Source organism: Amphiura filiformis, chromosome 4 (assembly GCF_039555335.1).
Source record: "Amphiura filiformis chromosome 4, Afil_fr2py, whole genome shotgun sequence".
Taxonomy (NCBI): Eukaryota; Metazoa; Echinodermata; class Ophiuroidea; order Amphilepidida; family Amphiuridae; genus Amphiura; species Amphiura filiformis.
In genome coordinates, this window is record NC_092631.1 from 4,216,805 (window position 1) to 4,233,189 (window position 16,385).

Genomic DNA, 16,385 nt, shown 5'->3' on the forward strand with positions numbered 1-16,385 from the left:
TTTAATCAGTTAAATATTATCATATTAACTAAACCCTGTTCATCAAAAATTAAGTAACAGTCTCTTTATTCTGAATGAACTTGTTTATTTACCATTTTAGTTTTGCTTACTGCAGTCTTTTGCATACTGCGATCTTATTTGTGCATTACACTCTACAACGCGCTACATGAGCGTGCCTTGACAAGCGTGTTCCGCTAGAATGTGGCCGATGCCATCCACCGTGTGGTAGACGACATCCAAGAACCAATGAAATTTAAAGCTTACACTCTAAACCACAGTCACTGACTAAGAATCTCAGATCACCTTTTTGCACATTTGCACGAGTCACCTTTTTAGGAATGGCCTGCCCTACAACTGTCAATCACCAGTGTTGGAATTAAGGGTAGAAACTCAGTGGTAAAAATGTAAGAACAAATCTTGTGTTAACATTTTGTATTTGTATATTGTTTGGTAAACCATTAACTTTGACATATATATATATATTTGAATCTATAGGGTAACCTGACTGAATTGAAAGCCTTTGGTTCACCCCCTGCTGCTGTTGTCATGGTTACAAGTGCTGTCATGTGTCTGATGGCTCCAGGAGGCAAAGTACCTAAAGACAAGAGTTGGAAGGCTGCCAAGGTCATGATGGCAAAGGTAGGTTCGAATATTAAAATGTGTATGTAGGGTCTCCATTAAATTAATATTTGCATGAAAATTATTCAACTTCAAATATCTGAATGTGTATTGAAATTTAAACTATGATTAGTAACATTACTTGTGCAAATTATAAAATAATTATTTATAGAACAAATTTGTGCGAAAAATCATTCAATTCAAAATCTCTGAATGGCTCTTGGTTGTTATTTATATATTGCTTTCCAAATCTTGCCCTAGGTTGATGCCTTCTTGGATGCTTTAATCAATTACGACAAAGAACACATTCACGAGAGCTGTCTGAAAGCCATCAAGCCGTTCCTTGCCGATTCGGAATTTGAACCAGAGAACATCAAAAGCAAATCGTTGGCTGCTGCTGGTCTGTGTGCCTGGGCAATCAACATTGTCATGTTCTATGAAGTCTACTGCGACGTGGAACCCAAGCGTATTACTTTGCAGAAAGCTAACGATGAGTTGGCTGCCGCCCAGGAGAAATTATCTGTCATCAAAGCCAGGATTGCTGTAAGTGGATTATTATCATAATTATGTAATGTGGAAAATGTTGGCAGAGTTACTTATGGTATGCAGGCATAGTCGTAAAACTCTTTCAATCATTTCTTCTACTCATGTACATCTAAATATACCAGTATTATCGTATTCATTCTATTAACTGCCCAGGGTGCTTAACAAAGTCATTTTGGATGGGCGCTTATTTTTTATATTGTTTACATAATTACATATGTAAAAAATGGCCCAGAATATGGACTTTGTGTGTTGATGGCTCTGTGTTTGATACACGAGTAGTTGCATGCATGGATCATGCACATAATGATAGAAGATCATGTGTAGTAAAGTTGCTGGGTGGTCACTTATAGGGGTATGGGTGGTTAATGGAACAAAAATACGGTACATATATTTAGTTTGTGAGCATGGATGACAAAGTTGCCAAATTTTGCCAAAAATCATGTTTTTTTAAAGAAACATGATGCTAAATAGTTCTCAATGTTACTTTTGACCATCCAAATGAAAGAGTCTTTTATTTGTGATGGTGGGACTTGTATTTACAAAAATATCAACCATTTCCAATTTATACAAAGTGGGACTTTGATGTGAAATTAACCTCTACTCCTTTTGAAACTGACTGTGAGGTAAATGTTATGGCTCTCTGTACATGTGACTGACAGCTTGACGTTCCCTCCAAAGGACGGAGTACTCTGACCATCTCATGGTTCATTTGCCCAATTCTAAATATACCATGGGGAGAGCAGAAGTCTGAATTTAATCTACAGATGTTGCCAATTAAAGTCAGGCTTTGCAAAGACGTTGGAGTACCAATTGACCTTTTTTGTAAATCCCATAAGCCTTTGCACTGACATGCGCATCATTTAGCGAACATCGTTACTGCGCATTGCAAGTCGGCGTGAAGTCAAATGACGAGTTCTCAAGTGTACTCGCAAAGGCTTATGGGATTTACCAAAAGGTCAATTTGCATCTGTATTTCTAACCATGCAGGAATTGGATGCTAACTTAGCCGAATTGACAGCGGAATTTGAAACAGCTACAGCTGCTAAGTTGAAATGTCAACAAGAAGCTGAATCCACTCAGAAAACCATCACCCTTGCTAATAGGCTTGTGGGTGGATTGGCTTCTGAGAATGTACGTTGGGGAGAAGCAGTAGCGGCATTCAAGGAGCAAGAGAAGATGTTGCGTAAGTATAGCTGTAATTTTAGCTGAAGCCACTCAGAAAACCATCACCCTTGCTAATAGGCTTGTGGGTGGACTGGCTTCTGAGAATGTACGTTGGGGAGAAGCAGTAGCGGCATTCAAGGAGCAAGAGAAGATGTTGCGTAAGTATAGCTGTAATTTTAGCTGAAGCCACTCAGAAAACCATCACCCTTGCTAATAGGCTTGTGGGTGGACTGGCTTCTGAGAATGTACGTTGGGGAGAAGCAGTAGCGGCATTCAAGGAGCAAGAGAAGATGTTGCGTAAGTATAGCTGTAAGGCAAAAAAAAAAAGTTGTTTGTCCTCCACCGCCCGCTCCTCAGATTAAGGCCTGACCAATATTTTTTTTTCTATTTTTTTTAAAAATAAAAATAAGTAAAATTCATTTTTTTTTTCAGATTTGGAGTATCTCTGGACCTAGCTAGAGCTAAATACTAAGATCTTTCATGGTTGAAAATTAAAAAGCCCCCAAAAACATTTTGTGTCTTCAATATGCAAAGTTATAACTTGTGTTCATGTCATAGTCTATTATTTTTAGTGACTTCAAAATACATTGGATTTGAAATCATTAAAAGACTATGACATGAACACAAATTATAACTTTAACTGCATATTTAAGAAACAAAATGGTTTTTTTTTAAGTCACCATGAATGATTGTAGCATTTAGCTCTATCTAGCTAGGTCCAGGAATGCGCCTAAATCCGAAAAAAAAAAGAAAGAAAAAAAATCCACCCGCCCGCACATCCTCTTTCAAAGCTGTGGAGGACAAACAAACAATTATTTTTTTTGGCCTAATTTTAGCACAATAGGAGAACATTGGATGAAGTTTTGTAATTAGCTTCAATTATTCTTGTATTTTTTTAGCATACCAAACCACTGTATGATATTCAGTGGGTGGAGGGGCAGGCTTTTACAGAACATTCGGAGATGCAACTTTTCAGGAAATTTCTGGAATTCAGGAAAGAATATATATTTCAGGAAATCATTTCTAATTGAAAGCACTTAAAATTTTGCATTTGTCATTTTTGAATAAAGCAGTTTTGAGTTCACTACAATTGTCTCAAAATAGTTCATTTTGGCAGCTACCATTTTTCTTAAAAGCTCCCTCCTCCACCCTCAAAGTGAGGTGTTTTCGGATACCAGAGGGATTTTCAGGGTATGGACAAACAACTTTGTTACATTCCTGAACATACACATACACATGTTTGTAAATGTTAGAGTATTCTAAAAGATAACCAATTATTGAATGTACTGCATTACTGCTTGATACCTCCCGAGACAAGCGATTTGCAATATTTTGTTTTCTTTCTTTAATTTTTTCAGCTGGTGATGTGCTGTTGATCACAGCATTTGTGTCCTATGTCGGCTCCTTTACAAAGACCTATAGGTTAGATTTGATGGACAACATGTGGCTACCATTCATGAAAGGCCAAAAGGTAAAATGATACAAAGTAAATGTTTTGACACTTGGTATTTTTGACTGATTCAATCATGCATGGTTCTGAATGTCTGTCTTGGATGACGGGTCAAATCAGCAAAAAGTCACCCAATGTGTTGTATAGTGTCATGTTATTTGCTCATTTATGAATATTAATGAAATCATTTCCATATTCTTTACATTTACAAGCCTTTGTTCTTTACAAACCATTGTTGTGGAGCCACCGTAATTACAAACCACGTAATTCTTGTTTTCTTAATCATTAGTTTCTAATTGGGCTCCTAAATCACTGGTTTAACCTTGAATGCCAGCATTATTTATTTATTTATTTGTTTGTTTGTTTGTTTGTTTGTTTGTTTGTTTGTTTGTTTGTTTGTTTGAACAAGAACATGATAATTTGTCCCATAGAGAAAAAGGCACAAATCTATGTAAAGAAGTGTAATCTTCCCCTTGACGGTATTAATCTGTCATCTATTTCTATTCTATTCTTTTGCCAGGTACCTGTTCCTACAACAGAAGGCCTTGATCCTCTGACCATGCTGACTGATGATGCCACCATAGCAGGATGGAATAACGAAGGTTTGCCGAGCGATCGCATGTCAACTGAAAACGCCACCATCCTCAGCAACTGTGAGCGTTGGCCTCTTATGATTGATCCACAGCTTCAAGGTGTAAAATGGATCAAATCCAAGTATGGGGAAACTCTGTGTGTGGTGCGTATTGGACAGAGAGGCTATTTGGATACCATTGAAAGAGCTATCTCCAATGGTGATACTGTGTTGATTGAGAATATGGAGGAATCTGTTGATCCTGTGCTGGACCCAGTGCTGGGAAGGAATACTATTAAAAAGGGCAGGTATGTAACTCTACAGAAGCTCCTTTTTACCAAAAAATCAAAATCATTTTTATGCAAGATACATTATGTACACAATGCTAAGTGTTGGTAGGTTGGGGTATGTACTTTTAGAGGTGTGTGTAAAAATCAGGTTGGTCATTAGAATCTTCTCCGCTAAGAACCAGAAACATGTTAATGTATGTACAAGATGATTTGTTAGGAACTGCGCAATAATTGTCTCTCCCTCTTGAGCATATTTCAAATTGGCCTGCCAAAAAATGCTTGCCGTCCCCAGCATGGAAACAAAACTTTGCCCGGAATGTGCTCCATAAATGTTTGCCAAGAATTTCTTGGCCCCCCTTTTTTGACTTCCAAAAAATCTTTTGCCTCCTTTTTTGACCTGCTTGCCCCTCTTTTTGTTCAGGGGGCAGATAATTATTGCATAGCCTCTTAAAAGTCTTGACTATTTAAAGCCACAATGTACAATTTTCATCCAATTTTAATTTGGTTATACTTTGCTCAAAATGCTGAAATAATATCCGTGATAACTGTTAGGAAAGGTTGTGGACCATTTGGATTAATCAATTTTGAGCATTATCTAGACACTCAAGTTTACTCGTAGATTGTGGATCAAGATAAATTAATCAGCCTCCATGACACATTTTCCCCATCAAAATAAAAAATCCATATTACTATGTTGTCCTTCACAGATACATCAAGATCGGTGACAAGGAAGTGGAGTACAACCCTGAATTCCGTCTTATCCTTCACACCAAGTTGGCCAATCCTCATTACAAACCTGAGATGCAGGCACAAACCACTCTCATCAATTTCACTGTCACAAGAGATGGTTTGGAAGATCAGTTGTTAGCTACTGTGGTAGCACAGGAAAGACCTGATCTGGAGAAACTTAAGGTATGATGTCATTTATTTTTATGTCAATTACCTAGCTAATTTAGCAGAAAGAATTACTTTAAATAATTAGGTCATGCACACTAATATGTTGTCCGGCCACAGAATTAATCAGGAGAACCAGGACTCCCTGTACCACCACATGCATGCAATAGAATGGTCAGTTATGGGGAGGGGTTTTCGGGTCCTTGCTGACGGTATGTGGAAACTAACGAAAACAATTCTGTGTGAAAAGCACACTTTAACACATTGCGCTGCTCATTAGACGCAATCAATGCGTTGTGTCATGAACCACGTCTACTAGTATCGCCTACAAGCAATGATCAGTTTCAGGGACATTTCAAGCAAAACACAAATACCTCCAATTTTTGCCCCATGTATATATCAAAATGGCGGTCGAATACTGATTCTCTGCTTTTAATTCTGTCTGTGGGTACAGCAGAAAACACCTTTTTTGGGGGGAAGGGGTTAGTTGGTCTTGCCAGTTATAGTTTGTTTCTTTACTGATTATTGTTCTTTTACCGGTACAAATAAGATTCAGGGGGTGTAAAATTATCATCTTTGGGCAATTTGAGAATTTCAAGGTCAAAGTTTACATAGGGATAAAGTTTCTCTTGTCACACAGATTCAGAAAATGTGTAGTTTGACCTATCTGTGACTTTTCTTCTTATAGTCTTTGATGTCTTTGTTACCCAAAGTTGCAATTTTATGATGGGTAAGTGTAGAAGTGGTGGTGTTACTGTTAGCAAAGTAAATGAATTTGGAGACCTAATTGTGTGGAGACCTAATTGTCATTAAGTTTATTGTCTTTGTTTTTCAGCTTGATCTGACTAAACAACAAAATGACTTCAAGATTATCCTCAAGGAACTGGAGGACAACCTCCTCTCGCGTCTGTCTTCAGCAGAAGGCAACTTCCTGGGAGACACCGCACTGGTTGAAAACCTGGAGACTACCAAGCGTACTGCTGCAGAGATTGAGGTCAAAGTTGAAGAGGCAAAGATCACAGAGGTCAAGATCAACGATGCACGTGAGCTGTATCGTGCGGCTGCAGCAAGGGCTTCATTGCTATACTTCATTCTCAATGACTTGAACAAGATTAATCCTATCTACCAGTTCTCACTCAAGGTTAGTAAATACTTGACATTTTCATCATGGGTGTGTCTTCTATTTACAACACTAACAATTGAACAAGATTAATCCTATCTACCAGTTCTCACTCAAGGTTAGTAAATACTTGACATTTTCATCATGGGTGTGTCTTCTATTTACAACACTAACAATTGAACAAGATTAATCCTATCTACCAGTTCTCACTCAAGGTTAGTAAATACTTGAGATTTTCATCATGGGTGTGTCTTCTATTTACAACACTAACAATTGAACAAGATTAATCCTATCTACCAGTTCTCACTCAAGGTTAGTAAATACTTGACATTTTCATCATGGGTGTGTCTTCTATTTACAACACTAACAATTGAACAAGATTAATCCTATCTACCAGTTCTCACTCAAGGTTAGTAAATACTTGACATTTTCATCATGGGTGTGTCTTCTATTTACAACACTAACAATTGAACAAGATTAATCCTATCTACCAGTTCTCACTCAAGGTTAGTAAATACTTGAGATTTTCATCATGGGTGTGTCTTCTATTTACAACACTAACAATTGAACAAGATTAATCCTATCTACCAGTTCTCACTCAAGGTTAGTAAATACTTGACATTTTCATCATGGGTGTGTCTTCTATTTACAACACTAATAATGTACCTTTTTTGTCATGGTTGAGGTTAACTTTTCAATGCATGGAAAAAGGTTGTACAATGGGCTATTTCATTTAATATCTACACTACAGATCGTCATCATCCCTATTATCTTCGTGTCAAAAATTGCTGTGATAGTACAGCGAATCCTCTCGTTATTTCAAAAGCTACGCATGGCGATTTTGTTCGAGATAGGCCGAGCGACTCAGGCTAAGCATACCATGACTATCATATGAGATACCATAGAGTTTCTATATTCTACACATTATTACGATTTGTGCATGCTCTAGTACCCCATATGATGTTTCTATTACAAGAAAAATCGATTTGTTTTCAGGTAAAACCAGTTTTGTTTCCAGTACACTAACTTGAAAAGCAATACACTAATTAGCGGGGCCTTGCAGCTTGCTGTGGATATCTTTTACTGCATTTTATAAGTAAAGATTTTGAAATCCAAAGTAAAAATTGTGATATATTTAATTTTGAGAATTACAATTATACTTTATAGGTATAAAGGAACACGTTTAGCCCATTCAGTTAAGTTCCAGGTGCAAGTCCTATAACACAATGCATATGTAAACTTTCTTTATCTGTGTCAATAATAGAATATTGATTTCAACGGAGTATAGAGCTGTATGGAAAAAATATTTATAATACCTGGTGTTGACACTGTGCACTACCCCTGTGGAAGATTTTTGAAATATATTCCACAGGGGTAGTATGTTTTTCAAATGTAATTGACTAGAGTTAATCATTTTGAAATCCATACTCCCTCTGTATTATGGCTTTACCTATATCTTCCACAACTGGAGCTAATATTTCAAATGGAAGTTACCCAATTGTCTATTCTATTCAAAACTTATACTCCCTCTGTGGATGATTTTAGCTAAATCTTCCACAGGGGTAATGTGGATTTTAAACGGAATAGCCGAATGTTACTATTTTTTGTTTCTTCCTCTTATTGTCTTTACAAGCCTTTTACCATGTCGTTGAAAAAGTTGACAAAGGCTACGGCCGAAGGCTATGTTAGTCTATGTTAAGGGGACTCGATCTTTTGTGCGTAATTATAGAGGGCCAGGGGATTCACTCTATCATTAAAAAAATCATTTGAAGAAGTTAAAGAGCCCTAAGAATAAAAACTGTTGTGTAATTCACGCCAGACACAATTTCTTTATATGACAAAAATTAATTTTTGTAATCGATCAAAAAATAAACGTTTTATATCAATTTTAAATTTAGCCTGAATCCGTAAATATGGTACCTCTCGCCTTTTTTAGGTCAAGGCTGTTTTTACCATTATGCAGCGAACCATTGTTGAAGCTATTTCACATACATGTATAAAACATTCTAGAGAAAGAATGATGCCATATACTGTTGAAATATCTTTTGTTAATTTCGAATGATAATGTCATGAAGTCGTAAATTTTAAGGTCAAATTCCTAAAACCAAAACAAAACATTGCGACGCAGATATTTCCCGACTTACGCAATTTCATCATCACATCAGTGTCTTTATTATTTGTTTGAAACCTTTCCAAAACGTTCGTGCTCTTTATGCATAAAACGGCTAATCTATCTTTACAAAACGCGTCTTTTTTTAGTAAACAAAAGGCTAAAGATGGCATTATGAGATTTATAATTTATCATTACACTCCTCCACTCAACTGCCACCGTGGCCGAACGGTAAAGCGCTAGACGCGTAATCGAAGGAAGTTTCGAATCGCTGGTTCGAATCCCAACGAAGCCTGTGGAAACTTTTTTTTCTTCAAAATTCATGATCGCCTTCCGAAATGAGTCACTTGTCGGTAAATCATGTATCGCATCCTTAACACTAACAAGGTACTTTTTTTTGACATAGTTGAGGTTAACCTTTTTAATTTGACTCACTTGGAAAAAGGTTGTAACATGCAACTTATTGAAACAATGTTACTGTTTTTTGCCACATAGGTTGGTTAACTTTTGTTCCATAACCATTGAGGTATAAGACATTTTTTGTTTTTGCTATAGCCCCGAATGAAAAGTATATTATTATGTTCGTACTAACTCAGGTAGCATTGTGTGTGAATTTTTGGCCCCCACACATGTGTGGGGCTTATGTTATTGTCCAGATGGTTCTTTGTTTGGTTGTCCAGTTGTTTGTTTGTCCGGGCGGAAACAAAACCATCAATCCACTCTGCAGCTCCAACGCAACAACTGATCAACTTTAAACTTGGTCTGGTGATAGGATATGGTGGCCTGATGTGCTGTATAGTTTTGTGTCATGTTATTTGCATATTTATGAATATCTGTGAGCTTATTTGCATATTTTGCCTACATTTTCATTTATCCACTCTGTAGCGTAAACACAATAACCGATCAACTTCATTATTATGTTTTCAGGGTTATTAGGAGTTAAGAAAACCTAATAATGATAATATTGGATGTCTTATTTCGCATGATACCATAACATATCGGATTCGTCATACAAATATCGAACTCGCCGTTGGCTCGTCCGATATTTTTATGACTCATCCGATATGTTTTGGTATCATGCTCAGCCATCCAATATTATATCAAACTTGATATTGGTGGCCTGATGTGCTTTATAGTCATGTTATTTGCATTTGGATAGAACTTAGACTGGTCAATGCGGCAGTTGAAATGTTTATTGCAAAATCAAAATGAAATTTATTTTCTGTGCTTCATAAGTGAAATCAATTCTGACGGAGTGACGATGCATTCATAGTCATGTGTTTGAATAATTGATACTTTGAGCTTTAAAAATTTACCAGCTAGCCAGGCCTACAACTAGATTGCTAGTTGGGAAAGTTACAGGTCAATGGCCGGTGTACTGGCTGCCAGTACCCATTGATAAACACCTGGGTGGAGCGAGACAATAAGAGGTTATGAGCCTTGTTTAAGGGCACAACGCGATAGCACCACCCGCAACCCTCCGATTGTGAGTAAGAGCCTGCTCGTAGGCCACAATGTGCCCTTATACCATACCATAGGTAAAATTGTCAATAATATGGACACCAACTTCTTTTTTTCATATTAATCTTATTCTATAGGCATTCAATGTGGTGTTTGCCAAAGCCATAGCGAAAGCCGAGCCTGCAGAAGACATCAAGGAGCGAGTAGCCAATCTAATCGACTTCATCACCTACTCAGTCTTTATCTATACCACAAGGGGCCTCTTTGAGGTGGACAAACTCATCTTTACTACACAAGTGGCTATACAGGTTAGTAGCCAATCTAATCGACTTTATCACCTACTCAGTCTTTATCTATACCACAAGGGGCCTCTTTGAGGTGGACAAACTCATCTTTACTACACAAGTGGCTATACAGGTTAGTAGTCAATCTAATCGACTTTATCACCTACTCAGTCTTTATCTATACCACAAGGGGCTTCTTTGAGGTGGACAAACTCATCTTTACTACACAAGTGGCTATACAGGTTAGTAGTCAATCTAATTGACTTTATCACCTACTCAGTCTTTATCTATACCACAAGGGGCCTCTTTGAGGTGGACAAACTCATCTTTACTACACAAGTGGCTATACAGGTTAGTAGTCAATCTAATCGACTTTATCACCTACTCAGTCTTTATCTATACCACAAGGGGCCTCTTTGAGGTGGACAAACTCATCTTTACTACACAAGTGGCTATACAGGTTAGTAGTCGATCTAATCGACTTCATCACATACTCAGTCTTTATCTATACCACAAGGGGCCTCTTTGAGGTGGACAAACTCATCTTTACTACACAAGTGGCTATACAGGTTAGTAGTCAATCTAATTGACTTTATCACCTACTCAGTCTTTATCTATACCACAAGGGGCCTCTTTGAGGTGGACAAACTCATCTTTACTACACAAGTGGCTATACAGGTTAGTAGTCAATCTAATCGACTTTATCACCTACTCAGTCTTTATCTATACCACAAGGGGCCTCTTTGAGGTGGACAAACTCATCTTTACTACACAAGTGGCTATACAGGTTAGTAGTCAATCTAATCGACTTTATCACCTACTCAGTCTTTATCTATACCACAAGGGGCCTCTTTGAGGTGGACAAACTCATCTTTACTACACAAGTGGCTATACAGGTTAGTAGTCAATCTAATCGACTTTATCACCTACTCAGTCTTTATCTATACCACAAGGGGCCTCTTTGAGGTGGACAAACTCATCTTTACTACACAAGTGGCTATACAGGTTAGTAGTCAATCTAATTGACTTCATCACATACTCAGTCTTTATCTATACCACAAGGGGCCTCTTTGAGGTGGACAAACTCATCTTTACTACACAAGTGGCTATACAGGTTAGTAGTCAATCTAATTGACTTTATCACCTACTCAGTCTTTATCTATACCACAAGGGGCCTCTTTGAGGTGGACAAACTCATCTTTACTACACAAGTGGCTATACAGGTTAGTAGTCAATCTAATCGACTTTATCACCTACTCAGTCTTTATCTATACCACAAGGGGCTTCTTTGAGGTGGACAAACTCATCTTTACTACACAAGTGGCTATACAGGTAAGTAGTCAATCTAATTGACTTTATCACCTACTCAGTCTTTATCTATACCACAAGGGGCCTCTTTGAGGTGGACAAACTCATCTTTACTACACAAGTGGCTATACAGGTTAGTAGTCAATCTAATTGACTTTATCACCTACTCAGTCTTTATCTATACCACAAGGGGCCTCTTTGAGGGGACAAACTCATCTTTACTACACAAGTGGCTTTTCAGGTTAGTAGTCAATCTAATCGACTTCATCACATACTCAGTCTTTATCTATACCACAAGGGGCCTCTTTGAGGTGGACAAACTCATCTTTACTACACAAGTGGCTATACAGGTAAGTAGTCAATCTAATAGACTTTATCACCTACTCAGTCTTTATCTATACCACAAGGGGCCTCTTTGAGGTGGACAAACTCATCTTTACTACACAAGTGGCTATACAGGTTAGTAGTCAATCTAATTGACTTCATCACATACTCAGTCTTTATCTATACCACAAGGGGCCTCTTTGAGGTGGACAAACTCATCTTTACTACACAAGTGGCTATACAGGTTAGTAGTCAATCTAATCGACTTTATCACCTACTCAGTCTTTATCTATACCACAAGGGGCCTCTTTGAGGTGGACAAACTCATCTTTACTACACAAGTGGCTATACAGGTTAGTAGTCAATCTAATCGACTTCATCGCATACTCAGTCTTTATCTATACCACAAGGGGCCTCTTTGAGGTGGACAAACTCATCTTTACTACACAAGTGGCTATACAGGTTAGTAGTCAATCTAATTGACTTTATCACCTACTCAGTCTTTATCTATACCACAAGGGGCCTCTTTGAGGTGGACAAACTCATCTTTACTACACAAGTGGCTATACAGGTTAGTAGTCAATCTAATTGACTTTATCACCTACTCAGTCTTTATCTATACCACAAGGGGCCTCTTTGAGGTGGACAAACTCATCTTTACTACACAAGTGGCTATACAGGTTAGTAGTCAATCTAATTGACTTTATCACCTACTCAGTCTTTATCTATACCACAAGGGGCCTCTTTGAGGTGGACAAACTCATCTTTACTACACAAGTGGCTATACAGGTAAGTAGTCAATCTAATTGACTTTATCACCTACTCAGTCTTTATCTATACCACAAGGGGCCTCTTTGAGGTGGACAAACTCATCTTTACTACACAAGTGGCTATACAGGTTAGTAGTCAATCTAATTGACTTTATCACCTACTCAGTCTTTATCTATACCACAAGGGGCCTCTTTGAGGTGGACAAACTCATCTTTACTACACAAGTGGCTATACAGGTTAGTAGTCAATCTAATTGACTTCATCACATACTCAGTCTTTATCTATACCACAAGGGGCCTCTTTGAGGTGGACAAACTCATCTTTACTACACAAGTGGCTATACAGGTTAGTAGTCAATCTAATCGACTTCATCACATACTCAGTCTTTATCTATACCACAAGGGGCCTCTTTGAGGTGGACAAACTCATCTTTACTACACAAGTGGCCATACAGGTAAGTTGATAAGCAGTCAAAATCGAATCTCAAATCAGTGCAGAGTAGGTTAGACATACAGTTAGTCTACTCTGAAGTACAAAGTACAGACGCGGACGCACACATTGTGCCGACTTTGAAGGCACGCATACCTGCAGCAGAGACGCAGCACTACGCACTGTTAACGTGCCGCATACGGGTGTGTTGTCACTTTGTACTTCAGAGTGTGCAAACTGTAGTTTTAGGAAAATTATAGATTGATTTTTATAGGATTTATTGATTTCATATTGCATCAAAAATCTTTTGAAAAATATCTTTTTTTTTCTCAAATAAAAAAATGAAATGCTGTTTATTGCGCAGTATATGTGGCAATATTTTCATGGTAGACAGAACCAAGAGATGTAGAATCAAAATGTAGAATATTTTGGTGTGAAGTCATTTCTTCTTGGCCATTTTTCCTTTATAGCAGTCAAGTTAGCTCAACCGATAAGGTGTTTGACTATGGTGCCAAAGATTGCAGGTTCGAACCCTGGCATTGGTTTAGTACACTCTCGTGGAAAGATTGAGTAAGCTTGAAATTCCCTTGGACAAGGAACTTCCTGCTAATTGTCTCATTGTAACTCGGGGAGCTGATCCTGGTTGCAAAGGTCAATTGTGGAATGCCTAGGGTGTGTGCCTCTAAGTAGCAAAGTCCCTAGTTGTTGTTAAATGGTTTATGGAATGATGTGGGGCCATAGTGGTCAGCAACAACCGGTAAAGAGTGCTGAGGCTTGTGGACCAACAACGTCTAGGCGTTGTGCCTGTGCATAGCCCACTATAAATCATTGCGCTTTTTTTATATATACCTCAGTGGCATAATCAGGCCACTCCTACTGAGGGGCTGGAGAAAAGGTGAATTTTGCCGCCCCTTCAATAGCCCCAAAAGGTTGCTCCAATTTTTTTTGTGATCGTTTATAAAAAGTGAAGAGCCAAAAAAAGGTTAATAATAGGCACTAGCAACCTAAAAACAATTTTGTGGGGGTATAATTTTTAAACAATTTTTTCACCCTTTTTTTCTTTGATAATCCTTTTTGCCGACCCTTCTTCTTCTGCCGCCCCTTCCCTGTGCTTTTACCGGAAGGAGTGGCTTGCTCCCCCAAAGCCCCCCATTATATGTGCATGTATCTTAAACTTTGTCCCCTATATGTAAGTCCAATATCCAATCCCTCAGGAATTTAAACAAGAGTCCTTGGTAAAACCAATCAAACTATTTTTTTAGGTCACATACGAGTTAACTTTCTCATCTGGTTTCTTTCTCCTAATCAGGTGATGTTAATGAAGAAAGAGATAAACCCTATCGAGTTGGATTTCTTGCTACGCTTCCCGTCTCAGCCCAACGTCACCAGTCCTGTTGATTTTATTCCCAACTTTTCTTGGGGTGCTATTAAGGTAAGTGTCACATTCCTCCCACTCACTATCTATTATATTGTATGTTGTAAATTGTCACTCAGGGCCCCTTGTAGATCAGTACCAGTTACTGAAGGGGCTACCCTGGTTAAAGAAAGAATAAATAATTAAATAAATAAATAAAATATATTTAATGCATAGATTAATCAAAACCCATGGTCCTCAGTTATCTTTCTCTTTCTTTTTTTTCCTTTAGAATAGATTTCATTCTGTTATTTTGTTCTGTTTGTAAAATAAAATGGCACAAAATTTGTTTTTGTTACCAGTCCTTAGCTGCCATGGAGGAATTCCGTAATCTAGATCGTGATGTGGAGGGCTCGTCCAAACGATGGAAGAAGTTTGTTGAAAGTGAATGTCCAGAAAAGGAGAAATTCCCTCAGGAATGGAAGAATAAAACTTCACTTCAAAAGCTGTGTATGATGAGAGCATTGAGACCCGACAGAATGACGTATGCCGTGACGTGAGTACCAGTTAATAACCAAATAAATTTCACGCACACTGGCTAACACCACCAAATGTGGTTGTTGTTTATAATATATTTTCTTGCCATTTTTAATCTAGTAACACTGTCCAAGATCTGTGGACATCTGTTGCTCTTGTTTATCCGCTGTTACACACAGATTTCTGATGTGTGTATCCTTGTTTGTTGGTATTTACACATCCCCAAACAAATTGTACCCCTACACACATTGCTAACTATGTCCCTCTCTCTCTCTCCCTCCCTCCCCAAACTGTAATAGTAGGGACATGGCCAGAATTTGCACAAATTTGGTCTCCAGAACACGCTACCCATAGGTCCTAGAATGTTTTGATGCCACTATTCGATAGAGCGCCCCTATTTGACATATCCCCTCTTTCACCCCGGTATATGCTTTCTTAAAAAGTTGAGTGAGAAATTCATCCACAAATTGTGGGGATTAGTACTTTTCACCTGCTTTATGGGGGATTTTTGGATTGTCCCACTCAAAATGCTCCTATCAGCAAACCCCTCTCCAAAACACAAATTACAGATAAGAAAAAATTCGAAGAAGTATCACGCAACTACAAAGAAGACAAATAAGCAACCAACAACTAAGAACAGCAGTATAGCACCAACCTGCTTGTTTGACCCCTTTCAGGGGCTTTAGGCAGTGTAGAACCAGAGCCCTCTTTCTACATGCACATAAAACAACGAGATAAGCGGGACCCCTACCAAATAGTCCCCACCATCAAAAATGGCGTCTTTATCATTCTCTCGCCTCCCGTAACTTTGTTACAACATCTTCTCACTGATGTTGTCTGGTAATGTTTTTGTTTCAATAGGGCATTCATTGAGGAGAACATGGGCAACAAGTATGTAGAAGGTGGATCTATACCATTTGCCAAATCATTTGAGGAAACTGGTCCTGCTACTCCTGTGTTCTTCATCCTGTCTCCTGGTGTGGATCCACTCAAGGATGTAGAGGCTCTAGGAAAGAAATTAGGCTTCACTTTTGACGACAAGAATTTCCACAATGTGTCTCTGGGACAAGGTCAAGAGATTGTGGCTGAGCAGAGTATGGATTTAGCTGCTAAGGAAGGACACTGGGTCATTCTACAGGTAATTACTTATCCTA

The 16,385-nt window shown here is 38.2% G+C and overlaps 1 pseudogene; it reads left to right on the forward strand.

Moving 5' to 3' along the window:
- The window catches only part of LOC140150481 (dynein beta chain, ciliary-like), a 111,523-nt pseudogene that overhangs the window by 89,470 nt on the left and 5,668 nt on the right, over window positions 1-16,385 (forward strand).